The 23231-nt window shown below is 47.7% G+C and overlaps 2 non-coding genes across 2 annotated transcripts; both read right to left on the minus strand.

The window, feature by feature from the left end:
• Nucleotides 1-11775: 11775 nt before the first annotated feature.
• TRNAE-UUC (transfer RNA glutamic acid (anticodon UUC)) lies at nt 11776-11847 on the minus strand. Its single transcript has one exon. It is a non-coding gene; the product is annotated as a tRNA-Glu (tRNA).
• A 1142-nt stretch (nt 11848-12989) lies between these two features.
• TRNAQ-CUG (transfer RNA glutamine (anticodon CUG)) lies at nt 12990-13061 on the minus strand. The gene has a single exon. It is a non-coding gene; the product is annotated as a tRNA-Gln (tRNA).
• Between the last annotated feature and the right edge of the window lie 10170 nt (nt 13062-23231).

Consider the following 23231-nt stretch of genomic DNA (forward strand, 5'->3'; position numbering starts at 1 on the left):
AGAGTTCTGTTGAGAGTATTCTCCAGGTCAGGCGCACAACGCCTATTGGGCATAACCGGCTTCAGCCTCCCCCTGTCGTTTGTGTCATTCCAGGCTGAGACAGCCTCCAGGGCACACACAAAGACAGTTTTCGATCTGCCAGACGCTCCTGAGTACTTCACAGGTCTTTAAAAGACCATTCTTTGTCCGCAGCCTCCGGTGACTTTCCACAGGAGGTGGCTGAAGGCGTGCAAAAGCCCTCATTCGTAAGGATGAGTCAGTCTCCATAGAAAGGGCTTCACGCCATTGGCCCTCGTGACCGTGCACTAATCTGGCTTCAATCCCTTTTTTTCCACACTGTTTCCAAGTGGTGGTGTTATTCCCATTTGACACCTCCCTACATTAGTGGCAATGCTCTGTCCCCGCGGTTGTCTTTACGGCCCCCTAACATTCTTTAATAAGTCCCTGGCACGTCTCCTACCAAGGCTTTTTTGCAATAAGAGCTACTTATGCTCAATGAAAACCACCACGAGCTACTAATATTTTTGGTGCTATAATAGGGACTGCCCTTCTGCTAGGCCTCAGCAGTACCTTGAATACGTTCATACCTGTGTCAGAGGTTAGTACTGGGGGTATTTATTTTACTGGGGGGCCACAAAAGTGCAAAACAATGTCTACAGAGAGAAAATTATTGATTTGCTGTTGGAGCTCTTTGCTGTTTTGAGTCAGGCGCGAATGCTGCTGTTTTCGTGGTGTTTTCTTTTTTCTCTGCCTGTCTGCACTTTTTGGGAGCATTATCCTGGCTGAACCAGCCCAGTATCCTCTGACAGGACGCTAGACTGGTGCCCAGCAGGATTCTGGCATTGGCCAATATAAACAGAGCAATATAATTTTTTTAAATTATTTTACATGCAAAGAGTCTTCGTGGAGCGAGGAGAGGCATTGCTCATTTTGGGCTGTTTTTCTTTCTCTAGGCTCCAGACGCAGCCTTGCTTTTGTGTCTTTAAAAAAAGGCATATAAAAAACTAAACCGCATCTATTGCACTCAGAACAGTGAAGAAGGCTGCCAAAGGTCTAAAAAGACAGTTCCTAATACCACTTTATGTCAGTCCAGTATTGATCCCGTGAGTGGTGTAGACTAGACTGTGCAGTTCGAGTCAGAGAGCTAGTGAGATCTCAGATCACAAAGTGCAGAAAGCTGTTTATCAGTGCAGGCAGCAGATAATAAAAATAGACAGGGGATTATGGGTGTTTGCGTGCTTGAGTGGGCTAGTGAGGAGCATCATTTTACAGCCATGTTGAGTTGCTAAAATGGCATGTGTTCCAAGGGGTGAGAGGAGTTTACTAGAATATGCTGAGCCTCAGTTCCTCCATATTGCTTGCCCTCGTGGTGGATATTATTTACAAAGAGCTCATGGAACCAGCCTGAAGCTAACTTTAAGCCTGCACGGTGATCGTGGTATGTTAGACTGCCTTTTGCAATCCACATCACGCATTGTTTAGGAGTCACGCTTGTGGGGTCAATTCATCGGATTACACTATGGAGAGCCCCCGATGGGGGAGGGAGGGATCAAGTTTATATTCCAGTCCAGTTTTTCCATCTGCAATCTATCATGATCCAGAACTGTAGTCCAGATGTTTCAAGTGAGGCTAATCAGTCCTGCAGTTTTCCGATAAGACCAGTATTGGAGAATGGTGTTCTTCATGGCAACCTTAACTTGAAATGTGAGTGTCCAAGGCATTGAAAGGTTCAAGAATTTTGGGATTCAAGGCTTCTTGTATTCATATATTAAGTCTCTTTTGTCTCCTCATCTGTAAGTTCTTTGAATCTTGTTAGTTCAAGTCCTTCCCTTCGGATCTATAGATCCCCAACAATTTGCGCCTAAGGAAATTATCGGAGCGGCGCACATTGTGACGTCTTCATGCCATTGTTCCAGCTGCCATAACCACTGGGTGACAAAAGGTCCAGGGCAAGCCCTGTGCTCCGGGCTTTGACCAGTGGCATGGCCGCTAAAACAATGTCTCTGAGGGGCAGTCAATGCAAGGTGCCTCTCTCTGATTGCATTGCGAGGGGCACTACTTACAGACACCGCCCAGAGCACATAAGGTGCAACTTATGGACACTGAACTCACAACAAGAGATGCCTGTCGCTGACACCACATAGACTGAGAGGTATATCAGAAAGGGCTGGACTGAGAAGCCATCGACAGCTCCGTTGGTACGCGACCACAGTCAAATTTCGAAACTCACACCACATCCACCTCTTCACGAGCACCTTTGTGGCAGCCATTTATTTATAAGTGTCTGTGGGACGAACGTGCTACAGCGCAGTAGGAGTCAGACCAATGCTTTTACCCCTGGAATTGGAAGTTAAGCACCTTCTGTAGGGCCTCTGTTGAGGGATTCCTGGACTAGGTGTAGCATAGATGTTTGCATGAAATGTCTTCCAGAAACAAGCAATAATAAAAGCAAAGCGTTCCATAAACACCAGTAAAACACTGTTTCAGTTGTTTTTTATGGCGCGAAAACGAGTAACCACTGAAAAGCACTGTTTTTTTAGGTATTGAAATCACTGGAAAACACTGAAAAAACACCATCAGAATTCAACAAAAATAGTAACTGAAAACAGGAAAGACTACTTATAGGTTTTACGTGCAGTGACCCTAGATGTAGGAAACCTATATCTTTAGTAAAGCGTGCTAGCACCAGCTTACACAGCCTGCAATGGCAGGCCTGTAGTTACACTTTGAATGGTCTCCCATGGGTGGCATAATACATGCTTCAGTTCATGGGGGACCTCTGGGGTACCTAAGCCCTAGGTATCTTAGTACCATATACTAGAGACTGATAAGGGTACCCCTGTATCCAATCTGAGATGTACCAAAGTACTTACCATACCAATTTGAGGGAGAAAGCAAAGAGACTGGGGTCCTGATTAGCAGGATCCCAGTCCGACTAGTCAAAAATAGCTCAGCACCAGGTTAAAAGTAGGGTAACCATAAAAGCAGATCCTACTTTCCTACAATCACTTTGAATAAAAGCACTTAATGTTGGTAATAGACCATGTATACTTTGAATAAGAGTGGTTGTCAGTGTCAAAGGGCCTTACATTTATAATCACACACTGTGCAACTATAGAGTCCCCCCCCCCCCCAAGAGAATATTTCAAAATGTAAACATAGCCTCTAAAGGCCATCACAGTGGTAATCACCACACTGCAGTTACAGCCTTTCACATGTAGAGGGTGTTTGCAAAACATGAAAACTAATGTTGACCATCTTCTGGCCACAAATGCTATGGACATAGTTTTTACCCCTAGAGCATGCAACACTCCCAACAATAAAGCAAAAGCTCCAGCCTAGGTAATGCTGTGCCCCCAAAGCCTAAACAGGAACGAATAACTTGTGTTAACATGTTCTGCACCCAGTCTAATCAAATCCAAAAAATCATAAGAAAGCACTGGAGCATTTTAAATACAAGCATGGATGCCATACCTGCTCCCCTTTTCGCATTCAAGAGAGGACAGAATCTAAGTGACCAATTAGTCCACACAAGACCAAAATGCGATATCCCACGAGCAATAGGGACACTATGGGACAATGCCAGCAGTTACAGGTCATCATCCCTGTGGTAACTGCGCGGCCTGCCCACAAACATCAAAAACATTGAGCATTGACAATGGAATGGACCGACCTTGGCAGCAACGGAAGTTCACCAATTGTAATAGTCCTAACCTCGTGTATTTGATTACATGTTCCTGCAACAAGAAATATGTAGGGATGACCACCCGCAGAGTCAAAGTGCGCATCTCAGAGCATAAAAGCTCAATTAGATGCTCAAAACAGTCGACAAGAATGACTAATCACTTTATTGAAGCACGACACACACCTACAGACTTGCGCTGGACAGTACTCGAGCAGCCACTGATTCCATCCCATATAACAGATGTGAGTGCCTTCTTATTTAGACGAGAACAGAAATGGGTGTACAGGCTACAGACTGACAAAACTGTACTTAATGAGGATATCCCTTGATTGTCATTATAATACATGACTTAGAAAAAACGTACATGGCGCTCAATATTCACTTCTTGGTAACTTTGGAACGCTCTTGTACTCCAGATGAGCATACCGAATATACACACTGCTGTTTGAACAAACTTATGTCCCAAGTGAACATTGATTGATAGCACTCTCTGAGCTGTTATATATGCTTCAGAATAGAGTCAGCGTCATAAGGACTCGATCTTTCTATAGATCAGTACAGTTATACTTATCGGCTGTATAGCAGTTTAAACACGAGGTATTGAAAACATACTTCGTTTTTTTAAAAATAAACGCTATACGAGAGAATAAGAATTCCCCCTGACTTAATAGAATGCTTCAACCTCTAAGAAATACAATAAGCTTTATGAAGAAGCAAACTATATATATTGTAACTGTGACTAGCAGAAAAAACTACATATCCCAGTTTTTCAGCGTACAGGGGATGACGCTATGAGATGCGTCAAGTTGCCTAAACAATACAATGACCGCCACCTTTTTTCGTACAAAACCACTATATGGGATAACACGAATTCCGCACGATATATAAAGAGTGCTTTAATCTCATATAATACAAAATAAACTTCACGAAGAAGTGAGGGGCGGACACTGAAACTCTGACTAATAGGTGAAAACTACATCTCCCAGCTTCTCTTGGGGCACTAGTGGATGACGTCACGGGATGCGTCAAATTGCTGACCAAACTAAGCAATATAATGGCCGCCGCCGCTCCGTATCGGTACCTCCCCACAGACAGCCCAGAAGGACGTCCGGGGTACCGACGGACCGGTAAGTGCAGGCCGATATGCAGTCCCTCGATCCGATAGCTCAGATCGGGTTACATGCGGAAGGACGACTTAGATACCCAGCGTGTACACGCTGGATACACGATGTGTCACTGCTGATTCCAAGTGGCGTTCACAACGCGCAAATGCTAAGCGTATGATCACCTTGTTAGATTACCGGTTTGTTCTGCTAATGACCGACCGAGACCGGCTTATACTAATGTTAATACACTAGTATGATAGTACAGCACAAATGATATAATCATTGCCAGACTAACCTAATAGCCACAGCGCCATTGACGCATTTAGTACTTTCCACAACCTCAGGTTATTAACCAGTTCATGACCGAGGTGGTTTGGTTACGTATGGCGCGCGGCGGCACTGAACAGAGATAGGTTACGTACCTTCGAGTAGCATTGAAAATGCATCCATGGAATTATAATGAAACATAGACTGATTTACGATAATCTTCCAAAGCGATTCTTGCAATTGTGGTTTATGAGGTTCTTCCTTTGGCACTACCCTCTTCTCCTTCTTATCTAACTAGAGCGGTGCTCCGTTTTACCTGCGCTGTGGCCAGGTGAGGTGGGGCTACATTCTCCTACCACATAGGTGAGTGACAATGTACTAAATTTGATACATTATCACGGTATGTCACATTAGATAAATATGACATACTGAAATGTCTGTCCTTGATTTGATTAATGAATCTTGAAGAAATAATGTGACATTGATGCACTATTAATTATGATGTGTATGTTCTTCTTGTATGTTTCGGTCGGTCTGTTCTTTTCGACACTTTGGTGCACATTGGACCACGAAATCAGGAGAACCCCAGGTGATACAAAAAAAATGTCACTTGTCTCACTAGTATTTAGCAGTAGCACTCATGGTCCTGATGAAGTAGTAGGAGACCTGTGGACCCCGTCTAACTGCAGAAACATGTCGACCTAATATGTATCTTAGTAGTTATTTGTTTACACTACTACCTGCACTGTTTTTATTACTTGGGAGTGAGGAGGTGCCCATTAAAAAACATTTTACCCCCTCACTACCCAATTTGACTTATTTTCACTTTAATCACTTATGATTTTCACTATTTAGCACTGCTAGTCAGTTGCCACTTGACACCTAAAAATATGACACTTACACTGGGACATCCAGGTGAGATTAGGCTGAGCCTGGCCAAATCTACCGAGGGTACGACAATCTACCTTCATGGTGAAGGCTCCCAGATGATGTAGGGTGGTACAGGTCGGTAATCTGATGGGAATTTTTTCGCACAGAGAAAGTACCCTAGGCATGATTTCGCTGTTCAATATCAACAGTTGAGGTCACGTACTTACAGATACATACAAAGCAGTTCTCCTCTTGGCCCATTGCTACATTGTGTTGGTAGTTATATATGTATAGGGGCAGTAGCAATGTTCGGTCGATAAACATCCCCTAGGACCCCCCTTCCTTCTTGTAGTGTTTGAAAAATACCAGGAAAATCCTGCCAGGTTATTCTCTCAGAGTCCCACCCAACTTAGGGTGGGGACTCAGGAATTCTTTTAGGGGGAGGCTGCAGTGTTTCTGTAGGGGAGCATGACGGTGCTCTGTCAGCCCACCTTCTTCTTTCTGGGGCCCAGGGAAGAGGACCTGGGTCCCGCTTCTCACAGGGAAAGCGCAACAGCCCTTCCCTGCATTTTACCGGCTTCAAGGAGCAGCTTCCCGGCCCTGGCCCATGCGCTTTGTCGGCTACTCCTCAAAAGGTCAAAGGTCACCCAACTTCAAATAACCATAACTCGGGCCCTATCGGGCCGATTTGGGTGATCTTGGTCTCATTTTGCTCCTGGTGGTGTGCCCTTGCCACCTGGAGTGCTTTCTTTACGCATCCTGGCCCCAAAATGGTGAACTGCACCAGCCTTTCACTTTGCTTAACCTCTGGGTTTCTCTCCTTCGTTGCGCAGGTGCCCAGTTTTACCCCAAATGGTCCTCAGGGAAAGGATAAGGGGATCAGCTTCTCTGGTCCTGAGGAGAGTCCCATTTGTCCTGAAATAAATCAGAGACAGGGTCCTTAACCCAGATAGCAGTCAGGGGGTTTCTCCTTCCAATTGGGTGGGCATCAGCCACCAGTACCTGTATTCAGCAAAAATAGCACAACCAATAGAGAGCTCTCCCTCCTGTGCAGGGCCTTTTAAGTGGGGGTGGGAGGTTCCGGTAGGGGTGCAACTTTGGCTTATTGTGATGAGCTGCCTCATCTCTCTGCCCCTATTCCAACCTCCCTGCACAGCCTTCTGAGATACTTCAAGATGGCGTCACCCAGGAGTAACTTAGCACATGTGCTCTGGGGTCTCAGCTCCTCCCCTTGCCGACATAACTGCCAGCGCCTGTCTCCAGTAACATTTCAAAGGACCCCCCTCCTGATTTGGTTCCCGGGTCTGGCCTCCCTCCCTTCCTTTATTGAGCTTAGGCTGGCCTTCTTCCTGGCACATGATGACAGCTGGCTTATTGATGCAGAGCAGTCCACCCCACCCAATCACCCTCAGAACCTGACCTAATTAATGTTAATAGCTCTTTTTGTGGGAAAAGGCCTTTGTTCCTGCGGTTGGAGAGATAAGTAATTAACCCAGTCCAGCAGGGTGACAAAAGGACTGGGGTCGCAACCTGAGCTGAGCCAGAGAAACATTACATTCCTGGATGACTCACAAGCTGTACCGATATGTCCTTGAACTTTACAGAATGGTTATTTTCAGACAGGCTACACAGTAAATTGGCATGACTCTGGTGTCTTTACATTAAGGAGGAGCCAAGCTGCACTCTAAGGCAGCCTTCCCCTAGTGTGCAATTGAGTGTCACTGCAGACAAGACCACAAAGCACACTGACTTTCCCTATCTGTGACACCAACATTATAAGGCCATCCCAGGTCAATACCCAACCCTGCAGAGTCCCCTCTGTGCCAGGCTATCTCTGCGTAATTCCTAGGCTATGCACAACAGGAGTCTCCTACATGCAGACCTCACATGAATGCACACGCAAGTGCCCACATGTTCACATGTAACCTGCCAACTTCTTACCCTTGCTGCGTTGCAGCAACCTTATCTTAGAAGGCGGACACAAGTGGTAAACACGCTGAACCCTCTTCTCACATTCTTGTTCAAATGTTCCGATTGGTCATTTCTAAAATGTGGTTGTAAGGAGAAAACAGGACTAACCCAGAGAAAGAGTCAAGAATTTGAGATAGAGGATGCCAGAGACGGTGATTACAATCTGCTAAAATTCATGGAAGAATCAACTCGAAAGAGACAGAAAGTGACGCAGACTGTTATAATTGTTAGACTAATTATATGAATTATAGGTTTTAGTGATTATAGAATAGTCAGAGGGTGAAGATGTTGAAGATTTTTGTGCATTCATATTTTTGTTCATCAATAACAATGTGAAGAATGCAGTTTCGCTCACGATTACACATGTACACACTGATATTGTGCTATTAATTTCTAAACAGATTTCCTAAGGCATGAAGAAATTCGTTTTTCCCAACCCTTGTTCAGGGCTAGCAGACATGTTTTGAAAATTGATATGTTCCCCCTGCAAGATTCACTATTTGTTAATTCTGTAACACACAGTCAAGCCTGCCTATTTTCATTGGCATTGTTCGCGCCATTCTACACTAATCTCTCCAGCTTAGTCACAAAGCGAACAATCTGCAAGGTCTTACCTCGCTATACCCTATTCATTCATAAAAGTTTTCTGTTCTTAATGCATCTGCTTTGTTCCATCGTCTCTGGATGGCATTAGCATGGAGTGGGAAAAATCAAAATGTATATAGTGGGATTGTGCTGTAATGCTAACGCAATATGAAGTTTAATGAAACTGTGTTCCGATTTTGCACTTATTCTGTAAACCCTGCTTGCTAAGAGCGTTTATGACAATGACTTTATGCTGATTCTGTATTGCAATTTTTTTAATGTTGTGATAAAACGAATATATTTCAGTTATCTAGTACTCAGTTATTGAGTAGACACTTTACCTAACTGACTGTATTTTTGAAATGTTGATGTATTGGGAGATGCCTTGCCTGGGGGGTAGGGGGTAACACTGCCTCATGAGATTTAGGTTGAACACCAGCTCCAATTCAACAATCTGTGAGCATTCTGTTGAGGTAAATTATTGGAGGTAGGAGAAAGGCAGGGGACCCAGCCCCACAGGCACACTCATTGCTGTATGTTGTGTGGCTCCACAACTACCTCACCCTGCAGAGCGTCACCATGATTGCGACGTTAAAAAAATCAAGCACAATTTAGTCACATGTGGTGGAAGTTATTCTTTGACCCACCTACTTAGGCCATGCCTGAAGATGGCATCACCCAGTAGGACACTGAAAAAGATTAAACTTTATGACCAACTCACCTGCCCGGATGCCATGGTGACTGCAGACACCACTGTGATTTATCAGACAACTTTGTGATGCAGGACACTAGGTTCCTTGAAGTAATTTTACATTAATGAAAGGTTGAACCAGGATAAGCCTTGTTGGAATCTTTTCCCATCCTTGTCGCCACTTGCTAAGATGTGAAGACAGCAACGCAGATGTGAGTAATTGAGAAATAAAGTATGTTAATTTTAGAAGTAGCACAAGGTAAAAGATGCCAGCTGCACTCATCAAAGTGATCACCTCAACTTACAGCAGATTCCTGTGACTGGTGCAAACATAAATGTTGTAAATTTGCAGGCAAGGAGCTCAAGCACTGTGGCAGAGTCAGGACCACACATCATAATAAAACATATGCTTACCCTTAAAACCCCTTCCTCCAATATAAAATATTAATTTTCTTCTTATACTTTTTGTTGTGCAAGAACCACCTTCATGATGGTCTATCTAAAGAGTGAGGGTTGTTCCATCAGCATACTGATCCATAATCCCCATCTCATTGCCCCATGCTTCTTTTCTTGTGCTGAGGTCCCCAATCGTATATCTATCCACTGGCAACAGACAGGTGGCCAGACTGTGGTCTCTCCACCTCACCCCCACTCTCAATGTCCCTCTATAGCTTTAGATAAACACTCTCAACTGCTGTCTTCCACAAGTACCAGTGAAATGTAATGAGAGCTTCCCCCAACACAAGGCGACTCCTGTGTAATGACGCCCAGTCACTTTCTCACTTGCACAAATGCATGCAAGCGCTTATGACTTTTCTAGTCTTGAATGAAAGAACATACATCTAGTCTTCACCAAGTTTAAAAAGTTGAACTTATTAAGATCCTAGTGTACACTATGCATCCCACACGCCTTAACGAGCAGACATACTTCATGCACCTTACTTCTACAAATGAACAGCGGCGGCTGGCAATATAAAAATAGGGGAGCCCATTCTCCCAATTCACCTGCCTGGTGCAGCACTTCCCTTCCTGCTCAGTGGAACGATACTCCTGACCAATCCCTGAGCTGCTCTCAGCACGAGAGCAGCTCCAGGATTGGTGGGAGCAGGCTAACCCAGACCTCCTTTGGAGGCTGGGGGCTTGTACCAGCAATCCCCGGGCAGTTTCAAGGCCCTGGGATTGCTGGGTGCACAGTGCGCATGTCGGGCTGGCCGTAAGTAGCCATCCCACCAACCCGACATGCGCACTGAAAGGGGCAGAAGTAATCCTGCAATAGCAGGATTCAGCACTGCCCCCCTGCCTCACGCTCGCGCAGTACGCAAGCTGGTGGCAAAATTAAATGGCATTCCTATGTCATTTTACTTATCAGTGTTTGCATGCTGCACTCGCAGCAGGTGGGGCGACGCTCCTCCGCCATTTAGGAGGTGCCGCCCCTACAAATGAACAATTTACAGCCACCCGATTGTCACAACTGGCAAAGTGCCAGAATATTAGCACGACCAGCATTAAGTTTCTTCCCTGTAGAGAGGGTAGTGGAAATATAATTTCTGACGTAGGAGTCCCTTGATATTTCTCTAAGTTTGCTCCATCGTAGTCTATTTTACACGGATATCATCCATGCCACTGAGGCACTCTTTTTCCAGTTCCCGACCTTCCTTGTAGAAATCACAACCCTCACTCGTTGGATCATCAACGTATTTTCCTACACCTTTTGTGGTATAAAATGCCTTGACATGTCAGTCTTTCGAGGAGCTCCACACTGCGCAGATTCCACCAGTGAATTTGTACACAATATTTACCTTCACCAGATCGGTAATTGCACTTAAAGCCACCTTCTGCAAACCAATAGAGCTTGTTATTAATGACAACAAAGAAACACCGAATTCGCTGCGTAAATTGTGTGAGATGCAGGAAGAAAATATTGTGCGAGATGCAGGAAGCAAATTGAAGTAACTACTGTACGAGATGCAGGAAGTAAACACTGTGAGATGCAGGAAATAATTAATGTGCGAGATGTAGGAAGTGAATAACGAGCCAGACAGATGCAGGAAGTGAATAACGAGCCAGACAGATGCAGGAAGTGAATAATGTGCGAGTTGCAGGAAGTAAACACTGTGCGAGATGCAGGAAACAAATACTGTGCGAGATGCAGGAAGTAAATGGAGGTAAATACTGTGCGAGATGCAGGAAATAAATATTGTCTCAGATGCAGAAAGTAAATACTGTGCCCGATACAATTCCTTCCTTTCTTGTGTTAAGCCCCATGACACATTGACTACAGTACTGACGGCTACTATATATATATATATATATATATATATATATATATATATATATATATATATATATATATATATATATATTTATACACACAATGTTTTGGACAATTGCGAAAACAACACCGAGAAAGCTTTTAAAAGAAATAAAAATCAATCGCATATTGCTCTTTTTTTAAGGCGAGGGGGCGGGAGATATACTTTCTGGTCAGTAACGTACTGAAAGGACGAGGAACGAAGAAAGCGATGTCATATTCACACGGGCTGTTATGCCTTTTTTTTACATTATAGAAAGCGCAAAAGTGATTACAAAAAAATACTCTCTTCCCATACCGGGAGTCGAACCCGGGCCGCCTGGGTGAAAACCAGGAATCCTAACCGCTAGACCATATGGGAGCACATAACACAAGTGTGGAGCTTCAACGAGTAAACTATGTGAAGACGAATAATTTCTTAGATTTGCAAGGCAGTACTGAACGGAAAGGAGAAACGTTATTAATAAACGCATGCAGAGGTGTTGCAGCATTTCTCTTATTGCGCACAGAAAGTTGCATCGCTGTTTATGGAGATACATTTTTCAAATGAAAGACATGAGCACCCAGGGTCACTCTGCGCAGTACCCTCTCCGAGTGCAACACTGCAAAAAGTGACAGACTGCAAGAAGAGACCTGCTTATGCTTGCTGACTCACTGCACACTGGCACAGCAGTGCAACGCTGCAGACTGAGGCACTGCAACACAACCCCTGCCCAGAGTCTTAATAAATCACTGCACACCAACACAGCAGTGTGACATCACTGCACACTGACACAGAGACCCCTCACGGCCGCATCGCTGAAGCCTGACTGCAGCTCTGTGCACAGGGAGCACCCCCGAGGGCATGACAGGGCGGTGTCCCCCGCAGAACTGCTCAGTAAACAAACCGCCATGCAGTACTGCAGACAAGAACTAAACAAGACCGTGCAGGGTGCGGCTCACTGCAGCTGCCCCTGATAGCACAATGATCCTGCGTGCAGCACAAACACAGAGATTCCTCGCTGCAGAACCCGAGTGTGGCCCTCGCTGCTGGAGAGCTCGTGCGGCTCCCCTTAGGCCCTGATGACGTCGCTGCACAGGTGCCCCATTGTGCGGCACAGAGCAGCTGCCCCCAAGAAACGCCCGTGTGCATCTGTGTACCCGAGATATACACCTAGGGTCGAGAGAAGGGCCCTCTGCTGCTGGCACCTGCCCGCTTCTCTCTCTCTCTGAAGAACGCGCCAACACTCGCAGAACAAGCGCTTGGCAGAGAGCAGGAAGTTACGTCAGACGGGGGGCACTTTCCTATTGGAGGGGTCGGGAAGGAACGGGCCAATCGGCAGCAGAGGCGCGTGCTGGAGGCCAGATCGCTACACTTCTTTCCTGCCTGCACCATTAACACCGCCTTGTCTTTTTACCGCTTTCCCCCCCAAACAAAGGATATATAGTGTACATTGTGTATCACATAAATTAATGAAATAAATAAGTGTATTTAGATTTAAGCATTGAATCAGTAAAATGATAAGGTCCCACCGAGATTTGAACTCGGATCGCTGGATTCAGAGTCCAGAGTGCTAACCATTACACCATGGAACCTCCATGTGGACTCCAATGAAATTCCTTATCCACGAGCATGCCAGTGGTGGCTGAGCAGGAGAATGGCTTCTGAAATTGACTTTACTTATAATTTGTGATAGCAATTATGGTCAAGATTAATTTTCAAGGTGAATGTATCACTCTCAAGACATTTACTAAAACTGTAACAAATTATTTTCAAGCCTGGCAGACTGTAGAAGCACTCATTTATATGGTCAGGGTTACACCTTTTCACCACACTACGGTGTTGTAAAGTCCTAGACTAGGGCCTGGGAATAACTGGAGACCACACGTTGGTTGTGACTTGTGGTCAGAACATTGCCTGCCACGCCCAGGGTCCTGGGCCCTTTATTAACAATGGTGCGTGCCCTCCGTAAAGACGTCGGGCCAAACCAAAACCCTTCACGCCTGAGGGGGCGGTGCATGAGGGCAGTCTCAAGTAGTGTGCCCTAATGGTAGTGTCCAGACTCGGCAACACTACATTCCTCCTTTACCCTGAAGTGAAAACCAAACAATTATAACATAGCTTTACAACATTTCAGGATATAGTCTCTGGAACTTTCAACGATTCAAAAAGGAACAGTCTTACTTTTATGCCGGCAGGGGTACAGCCCACACTCCTTCAGCGTCTGCATCGGGCCACAAAGTCTCGGTATCTCTGGGATGGCTTCGGGCAAGGGCGTAGATTATATCTGCTCTGGCTGCACTCGCTGGAGGGGGTTTGGAACAGGTCCTCAGAGCCATTTGTCTCAACTTCCTCTGGGTTGCCCTGGGGCTCTTGTGACACAAACTCGCTTTAGGTCGGTGTGGCCGCATCATCTCCGGAGCGTTCCTCCTCGCTGGGGTTGTCTCTTTCTGCTGCTTCTATTGGGCCATGGGATTTTCCTGGGCCGGATTCTCCTGGTTCGAAGAACTCCTCCTCCTCTCCACTCAGGATTTTCTTAAAGAATGATACATTCCTTGTGACTCTCTCTCTACCCTTGGCTGCCGTGACCATGGTGCCATTGACATTGGTAACAGTCCATGGGTCTAGTTCGAATGGCAAACGAAACTTCCCCCCTGGGTGGCGGTCTTTCACAAGTACTCGGTCACCAACTTGTATGGGGCTGTCAGCGGCTCTTCTCCTTCGGGACGCCTCACAGGTAGCCTTTGTTCGCTGCTCCATGGATCGGTTGTGAGGAGCTGGTGACGACGCCCACAAGGGGTGGTGTGGGATAGTGTCCATGACTGCCCTGTTGAAGCACAGGCGGCTTGGAGGAACCCCGGTGGTGCAGTGGGGTGTCAGCCTGTATTCCCGTAGGAACTGGTAGAGGGCCAGTTCCATGCCTTGGCCGTCCGCCAGCGCGATTTGAACTGTCTTGTTCAGAGTCCTCATTAGCCTCTCGACTTCCCCGTTGGCTTGAGGCCATCTCGGGGTTATCCGGCGGTGCTTGATGCGGTGTGACTGCAGGTACTCAGCTAGTTCACTGCTGTTGAAAGGGGGACCATTGTCTGTGCGTAGCTCCGCAAAAAGGCTATGAGTGGCAATTATTTTCTCCAGCTTGGGAATTACCTCGGATGCTGCTGTAGAGGGCAGGATCTCTATTTCGGGATATCGTGAGAAATCGTCCACTACCACGAACATGTACTTCCCTCCGGGGAGGCTGCCAAAGTCCGCGCTGGCACGCACCCATGGAGACGTCGGTCCTTCCTCCATAATCACCGGCGCCGGTGGGTTGGGCAGGCTTGTCGCTAAACACACGGGGCATCGCTGGACGACTTCCTCCACAACTTTGTCGAGGCCTGGGAACCAGAGTTTGCTTCGAAGGCGGTTTTTGGATTTTATGATTCCCTGGTGTGCGCCATGGGCTAGGAGGGCTGCTTGCTGGGTGAGACTGTCGGGCAATATTAGGCGAGGGCCCCTCAGGAGACATCCTTCCAAAGATATAGACAGTTCGCTCCGGACTTGGTGGAGTGCCCTCAGCGTCATTTGGGCATCCAGGGTGCGGTAGGATTCTGGACTCTGGAGTGGCTTCCAATTTCCTGACGTGATGGCCCGGATGGCGATCTGCAGGCAGTCGTCGTCTTTGGTGGCTTGCACCACGTCTTCCAGGGAGATCGGCAGGGGCCTGGATCTTTCCACGATCATCCGGACATATTCCTCAGTGGCATCGGCTTCCGCCGCTTCCGCCTCGGTGACTGGGCAGGCGTGCCTCGACAGGTAGTCGGCCGGGTTTCGAGTGCCTGGCCGATACTCCACTGTGAATTGGAATTCCTGGAGCTGGAGCACCCACTTCTCGATGCGAGGGGGGGCCGTGAGGAGGTCCCCTGGAAGAGTTGGACGAGGGGTTTGTGATCTGTAATTACCACGAACGGGTGTCCGTACAAGTAGATGTGGAAATGCCGGCATCCCCACAAGATGGCGATGGCCTACCTTTCGATCTGCGAGTACCGTTGTTCCGTTGGCGTGAGGGTTCTGCTCGCATATGCGACGGGGGCCCATTCCCCGCATGCTTGTTGTTGAGTCAGCACGGCTCCTAGGCCTGTCGGGCTGGCATCCACCACCAGTTGTGATTCGTTGCGGGGGTCGAAGTAGGCCAGGGTCGTGTCTGCTGAGAGTGCCGCTTTGGTTTTCTGGAATGACTCTTGCTGTTCTAGCCCCCACTCCCAAGTGGCTGTGGACTTCGTGAGATCGCGGAGGGGGCCAGTGAGGTCTGGCAGGTCTTTGATGAACCGCCCGCAGTATGTGACCATGCCAAGAAAATTGCGGACGGCGGTCACAGATGTTGGGGCGGGAGCTTCGTGGATGTCTTTGACCTTTTCGGGGTCCAGTCCTACGCCCTGGTCGGAGAATCTGTAGCCAAAGAAGCTAATGTCTTTTCGTAGGAATTTGCACTTCTCCCTGTGGAGGGTTAGACCTCGCTCCTGAAGTCTGGCAAACACTGCTTGGAGGCGCCGGATGTGCTCATCCAGGGTCGGCGCGTGGACCAAAATGTAGTCGCTTACATTTAGCACGCCGTCTAGCCCTTGCAGGACATTCTGAATGATGTTCTGGAACACCTCTGCCGCGCTTGATATCCCAAAGTTGAGCCGGGTATATCTCCACAGGCCTGCGTGGGTGGAGAAGGTGGTAATCGGGCGTGAGTCCGGGTGTAGTGGAATTTGGTGGTACCCTGACCTCAGGTCCATCTTCGAGAACCACGTTGAGCCCGACAACTCTCCAATGATGTCGTCTATGGTTGGCGTTAGATGGCGCTCCCGCTTGATAGCGAGGTTGGGGATGCGCATGTCAACGCAGATCCGCACGGCGTCGGGCTGCTTTGGTTTTTTGGCTACCACGATGGGCGACACCCATGGAGTGGGCCCGCTTACCCTTTCGATGATTCCAGGTCTCTTGAGTAACCGCAGTTCCGCTTCTACCTTGGGTCGTAGGTGGAACGCGATACGTTGGTGCCGGAGGGCCACTGGGGGGACCGATTGGTCTATGTGGAGATGGATGGCGGGTCCTTTCAAGCAGCCGATCCCCTCAAACAGCGAGGTGTGTTCTAGCACGAGATGGTCGAGGCTGTGGGCTTGGACTGTGAGTGCGAAGTGTATCAGCCCTAGGTCTCGGGCCGTTCTGCACCCAAGTAGGAATCCAGATCCCTCTTGCGACACGTAGATTTTGGTGTGCAGGTGAGTGGAGTCGTGTGACAGGGCTGTCCGGAAGACCCCACACAAAGGTAGTGGGCGACTGGTGCCGTAGGCATATACTTGCACTCTCGTGGGATGGAGCACTGGCGGGTTGTCTAATGTCCTGTATACACTGGCCGCCATTAGGTTGATCGTCGCCCCGGTGTCAATCAAGGCCGCCACGGCTTGATCCTGCACGTTGACCGTGCACATGGGTTCTGCAGGTGGTGTGGCTGCCAGGGTGTTGAGCATTCGCACGACGTGGACGGAGGCCGCGTCTGCTTCGTCATCGTCCATGTCGCTGCTGGTGGTGGTGTTTGCCCGTGGTTCTAGCTGTCTCACTCTCCGGGGCGGGCCACCTTGCTTCTTCCTTTGTGTCGATAGACACACGCTTGCAAAATGGTTGGCTTTTCCACAGGCGCTGCAAATCTTGCCTTGTGCTGGACATGCTCCGTTGTGGGGCGTTGCTCCTCCACACCATGCGCAGGCACCGTCGTGGGAGGAATGAGCTGTCCGTGGTCGTCCCCGCCGGGGTTGCTTCGTGCGGTTCTCGGTGGCACTGGTTTTGATGGCGCACACCGGTTTCACTTTAACTGCGACTGCTGGTTTTGGCTCCATGTGTGCAGCTCTGGCTTTCGACAATTCCTTGGACCGCCCTAGCACCAGGATGTCGCGCATGGGCATGTTGTCCGTTTCCAGGACTCTTTCACGCAGTTTCGAAGAAGCGCAGCCTTGAATGAACTGGGCGCGGATCTCATCGTCTGCGTCCGGGAGGGTGCACGTGCTGGCCAGTTTCTTTAGTCTAGCATAAAAAATGTCCACCGACTCTTCTGGGAGCTGGCGGGCTTGGCGGAGTAGGAATCTTTCATAGTCCGCGCTGGCGAAGGGTTCAAAGTATTGTATTGTATTGTATTGTATTTATTATTTGTAACGCGCAACTGTCACCCTATGGGTACCCTGGCGCCCAAACAGGAAGTAGTCAGATGGTACTACAATACACTAGCTGTCAAGACATATAGAGCAGCCGCCGGAGCTATTGCGTAGAGTCACGGGAATTAAGCTTTGGCGAACAGCCATGTTTTCAGGCTCTTTCTGAAGCCCAGTAAGGTGTCAATTTGTCTGATGTTCTGGGGAAGCTTGTCCCACAGCCTAGAGGCAGAGATGCAGAAAGCTCTGCCTCCCATCCTCGATCTCCTGATTCTGGTAGTAGCTGCTAGACTCTGGCTAGAGGAGCGCAGGGACCTGGAAGGCCTGTACCAGGAGAGCCTTTCCTGTAGAGGGATAGGTCCTGTGTTGTGCAGGGCTCTGTACACAATACATAGGGATTTGAAAACAACTCTACTCCCGATTGGCAGCCAATGTAGATCTCTTAGCACCAACGTAGTGGAGGAACTGCGAGGTCTTTTAAGTGCCAGCTTGGCCGCTATAGACTGGACCCTCTGGAGCCCCTGTAAGATGTATAAGGGGGCCCCTAGATATAGAGAGTTACAGTAGTCCAGTCGGGTCAGGATAACACTCCTAACTACTAGTGGTCTAGACTCATCAGGCAGAAGGGGCAGAATCTGTATGAGTGCTTTCAACAATCCAAAGTAGACACTGATGGTTTTATTGGTCTGGGAGGTCATTTGGAGATCCGCATCAAACAGTACCCCTAGATTGCGCACAGTTTTAACTGGGATACAAGGTTCAGCTCCCGGCGCAAGCCTGATCTCGTGGGAATGTTGTTGACTCAATTTGGCTGACGAGCAGTAGACAACCTCTGTCTTCCCCTCATTAAATTGAAGGGAGTTTATGGTCAGCCACCTGGAGACCCTGCTCATGCAGTTCTGGAAGGTCTCCATGCTCACCGCCTGTCTTCCTTCTAAGGAGAACACCAGTTGTGTATCATCGGCATAGTTTATCAAATCTATACCGAAGGATTTAATTATGGGGATCAGGGGCTGCAGATAATGATTAAAGAGAATAGGGCTGATCGAGGAGCCCTGAGGTACTCCATGACTGACCAGGGACTTGGGGGATGAAAAGGGTGTTAGGGTCACCACCTGTTGTCTACCTGTCAGGTAGGATTATATCCACCTCAGGGCCTTGCCCTTCACGCCCAGTTTTTCCAGCCTACTTAGCAGAACTGCATGGCTAACCGTATCGAATGCGGCTGACATGTCCAACAGCACCAAGACTGAGGAGTTGCCATTGTCGGCTCGCATTCGAAGGGTGTCCAACATGGTTGCCAATGCAGTTTCTGTTCCGTGGCCTGGGCGGAAGCCAAATTGGTCCTTGTCCAATAGGCAGTTGTCTTCCAGATATCCTGACAGGGATCTACTGACCACCTTTTCCATAATTTTTATCGGGTAGGGCAGGAGGGATAGGGGCCTAAAATGCACCAGAATAGTAGGGTCCAGCGAAGGCTTTTTAAGCAAGGGAGTAACCACTGCTTGCTTCCATGCTTCCGGCACTATGCCTTCCTCAAGAGATTGGCGACAAATCTGATGCATCCAGGGGAACAGCTCTGGCCCATATTCCTTCCAGATCCTATGCGGAAGGGGGTCTAGGGGTGACCCAGATGACACATTCTGGGCCAGACTGAAAAAGAGCTCCTCTGTAAGAGGGGTGAAGTTTTCCAATGATGACAGTATTGGTATAGGTTCCTCTTCTTCTGTCTGTGCCACTACATCTTTGCAGCTGTCCCTTTCCTCCTTCAGCCCCCCCACAATTTTAGCAATCTTTTCCTCAAAGTAGATCGCAATCTCATCGCATAGTTCTTGAGTAGCAACCACCTTATTACTCGTACAGGTGGGATGTGAGAGATCCCTTATGATATTAAAAAGGGTTTTGGTACTGTTAGGGGACTGAAAATAGTAGTGGCATAGAAGTGTGCCTTGGCTTTGGCGATGGCTCCTTTATATATATTGCCTGTTCCACTTTCAAGTATTCCGTTATGGCGTCGCGTAGTGTGGCGTAGTTCCGGGGCGGGCCTCCCTCCACCACGTCCTTCGAAATGTCGTGGATTGCCTCACCACCTAGGTGCAGTAGCATCGCACGCCGCCGCTCAACTGCGATATCCGCCGCCACAAAGTAGTTCTCCAGGCGTTCCACCCATTTCCTCCACCGTGCCGCTTGCGACGGTGGCGTGCCAGTGACTGCGAATGGCTCTAGTGGGGACACGGTGGCCATGGCCATTGAGGATACTTGCAGGAGTTGTCAGCAAGACTCACCCACCAACCAGAGGACCAGGAGCACAGGAGCCAGTTTGGGGTGGCTTCATGAGGCCAGGGAACGTCCAACCAGCGTCTCACGCGAGATGCGTGAGGAATAGCAGGGCGCCGCACGCGAGATGCGTGGGAAATGTCTGGATCCGCAGCGTTGCACGCGGGAAGCGTGAGGAAGTGCACGCTCGGCGCACGTGGTGGGCCAAACAGCGTAGGAGGCTGGCGCTTGGTCTGAGGCGAGTGCGGGCGGGCGGAGGAAGCGGCTGTGGCGCCGGGTGATGCAGACACGCACCTTAGGCCAGCGAGGCCTCTCGCCTAGATGGAGAAGCGGGGCCACTGTCGCAGGAAAGCACCTGCCCCTCGGATCGCACAGGAACATCGGTTGGTCCAGACGGACGAGGATACCGGCGTTGCGTGGTTGGGCCGCTGACTGGTAAGGCTGCTCGTTGGGGTGCAGGGCCCACGCTTCCGGCAGGGGTGCGTTGGGCGCGCCGTGGGGGCCAACTGCAGGGGCTGCGGCCGGAGGCTCTGTGAGCTGAGGAGCAGTGGTGGGTGGCACGCGATGGGGTGGCGAGACCACCTCGTCGCCAGTGTAAAGTCCTAGACTGGGGCCTGGGAATAACTGGAGACCACACGTTGGTTGTGACTTGTGGTCAGTACATTGCCTGCCACGCCCAGGGTCCTGGGCCCTTTATTAACAATGGTGCGTGCCCTCCGTAAAGACGTCGGGCCAAACCAAAACCCTTCACACCTGAGGGGGGCGGTGCATGAGGGCAGTCTCAAGTAGTGTGCCCTAATGGTAGTGTCCAGACTCGGCACCACTACAGGTGTTATGCATCTATCTAACTGCACATTTTTACAGATTTGTGTACACTGATCAGGTTCTTCACTGGAAGAAGCTACCTCTGTTTGGCCTCCATAGTGGACAATTTTCATTGAAAGAAATTGATGCTCTCTCAAGGGAGGGACATCTTAAGGATTTTGGGGGCCCTGGGCCAAACCTATTTTGGGGCCCCCTGTTCAGATCAGGTATGAATTTAAGATTCAATTTCATCTCTTTCGAGCCCTCTTTGTCCACTCACTGACAGCGCACAGGCGCATCCATCCAAATTCTAAATGTGTCTACATAACTCAGGGATAGTGACATGTTTTACAATATTGTAACACTGCAACAGTTTGTTAATATTACTGCAAATAATTTCTGTGACACCCTCCCATTTGTCATATTTGAGGCCCTTTGTGATAAAAAAATATTTTTTATGGATGGCAAATGAAAAATAAACCTGATGCACTGCAAAATGATTGTAATAGACGCTCACACATCATCCACATTAAAAATAAATTATAGGAAAGCCATATTCAAGGCAACCCGTTGAATAATTATTCAAGGTCAACAGGGCAAGACTCTATGCAGAATAGAGCTGGCTCTATCAGTCGCCCCCCCCGAAAGGCTGGGGCTCTGGACCACAGCCCATTTTGCCCATGCCTTTAAAACATCTTTGCTCTCAGGGCTCTGAGAGACAGAAAGTGGCGCTACAGAAAGAGCTGCCAAAATTCCAAATATCACAAGGGAATAAGGTGAAAACAATAGCACTAGGGAATGAGGTGAAAAGAATACAGAGAGCATAGAGCAGTGAAGTAGTTTCCCTGGGAACAGTGGTGACTGGTGACATTTTAAAGTGGTGGGGTGTAAAAGTTTGAGATGAGTGCTCTATGGCAAGCAAGCTTCGTAGGGGAGGTTCATGGAGGTTATCCCCCTGGGAAAATTTTGAAAAAAGAATGGGCAAAATAGCATTTACAAGCAAATTTGAGAAAGCAAAAAGGTTGATAAAGCAATTGTGAAAGTGTGGTTATGGCATCAATATATAGGTTTCATATGATAATGATATAGGTAGCTGCTTATTCAGTCTACTCAAAGAACTTCACAACAAGCTTTGAGATAACAATACAGTGAGTCTGTGAATTAAACATTACTGAAGCCTGCGGAAGGGGTAGTGGTCACACCCAGTCACTCACTCATACAACCATTCAGACACACACTCAATCACCCATACAGCCCCTGATATACCCATTTACCCACTCATACAGCCACTCACACACCTACCCATATAGCCACTGACATACCCACTCACTCACCAGTACTGCCACTTACACAGACTAAGTTACCCACACAGCTACTCAGACACCCACTTATACACCCATACAGCCACTCACACACTTATATAGTCACTCAGACACCCAGTCACACACAGGGTTAGGGTTCTTAGGTTCAGGATGTGACGCGACTCTTTCTGTCTCAGAAGTCTCTCTCTGTCCCCCCCTCGCTCTTTTTTAGGGACACTTCCAAAGATACCATAAGGGAAATGCAAATCTGTTACAGTATTGTGCTCTAGACTCAATCCCAATGTCTGAAAGGGGTGGAAATAGGGAACAAGAATTGCGTAGACTGGAATCACGATTAATCATAAAATATTAAACTATGCAGCCAGGAGGGATTAACAAGGATGAGGAACTGGCGGTCCACCTAGACTGAGAACTGCAATGTGTTTATCATATTATATGAATGGGATCTTTGCCGCTGTGTTGCTATCTTGAGTTTGTTATGACATGTTTTTAAACTGGTATTTGACCATTTTAATTGATTTGCACATTATTCACTTGTAGGTGACGGAGTGCTTTGCCCAGTATGAAGAATTTCTGAGCTTTGAAGGAACATTGAAAGAAACTAATTGTTTCAGCCCACTTGGGCGGAATTGCACAATATGTATTTATTTCCATAATAACAGTCAAACTAAGCCGTGAATTACACTTGGGCAGAATTGTATCAATGTTTGTAAATAAGTACACATTTTTTTGCAAAACACATGAATTATATGACATCTAAAATTTAGGCCCACTTGGGCTACAAGTGCCATAACAATCTTCGGTACTATGTGAAGTTTAGAGAATTTAATTTCAAAATGTGAGACTTTAAGTTAAAAGTTGGTTAAAAATGAATTAATCACGTTTAGAACATATTACGGCGAAAATATGTAAACATTATAATTTATGACTGTGGATGTTCGGTTTAAAATACTGTTCCAACATGGCGACTCAGTATCTAACAAAAAGCGATGAATTTCTGGAATACATGAAGATCTTAAATAACAATGAACTGGGACTAAAATTTACACACAGTATCAGTACAACTGAAATAGTATTTTTGGATACCAAGGTGTATGTCCAGAATGGGAAGCTGAAAACTACGGTCCACAGGAAAACAACAGCCACGAACAGTATATTACATGGACAGAGTTTTCATCCTGAAGCACTA

Source organism: Lissotriton vulgaris, unplaced genomic scaffold (assembly GCF_964263255.1).
Source record: "Lissotriton vulgaris unplaced genomic scaffold, aLisVul1.2 SCAFFOLD_1199, whole genome shotgun sequence".
NCBI classification, from domain to species: Eukaryota; Metazoa; Chordata; class Amphibia; order Caudata; family Salamandridae; genus Lissotriton; species Lissotriton vulgaris.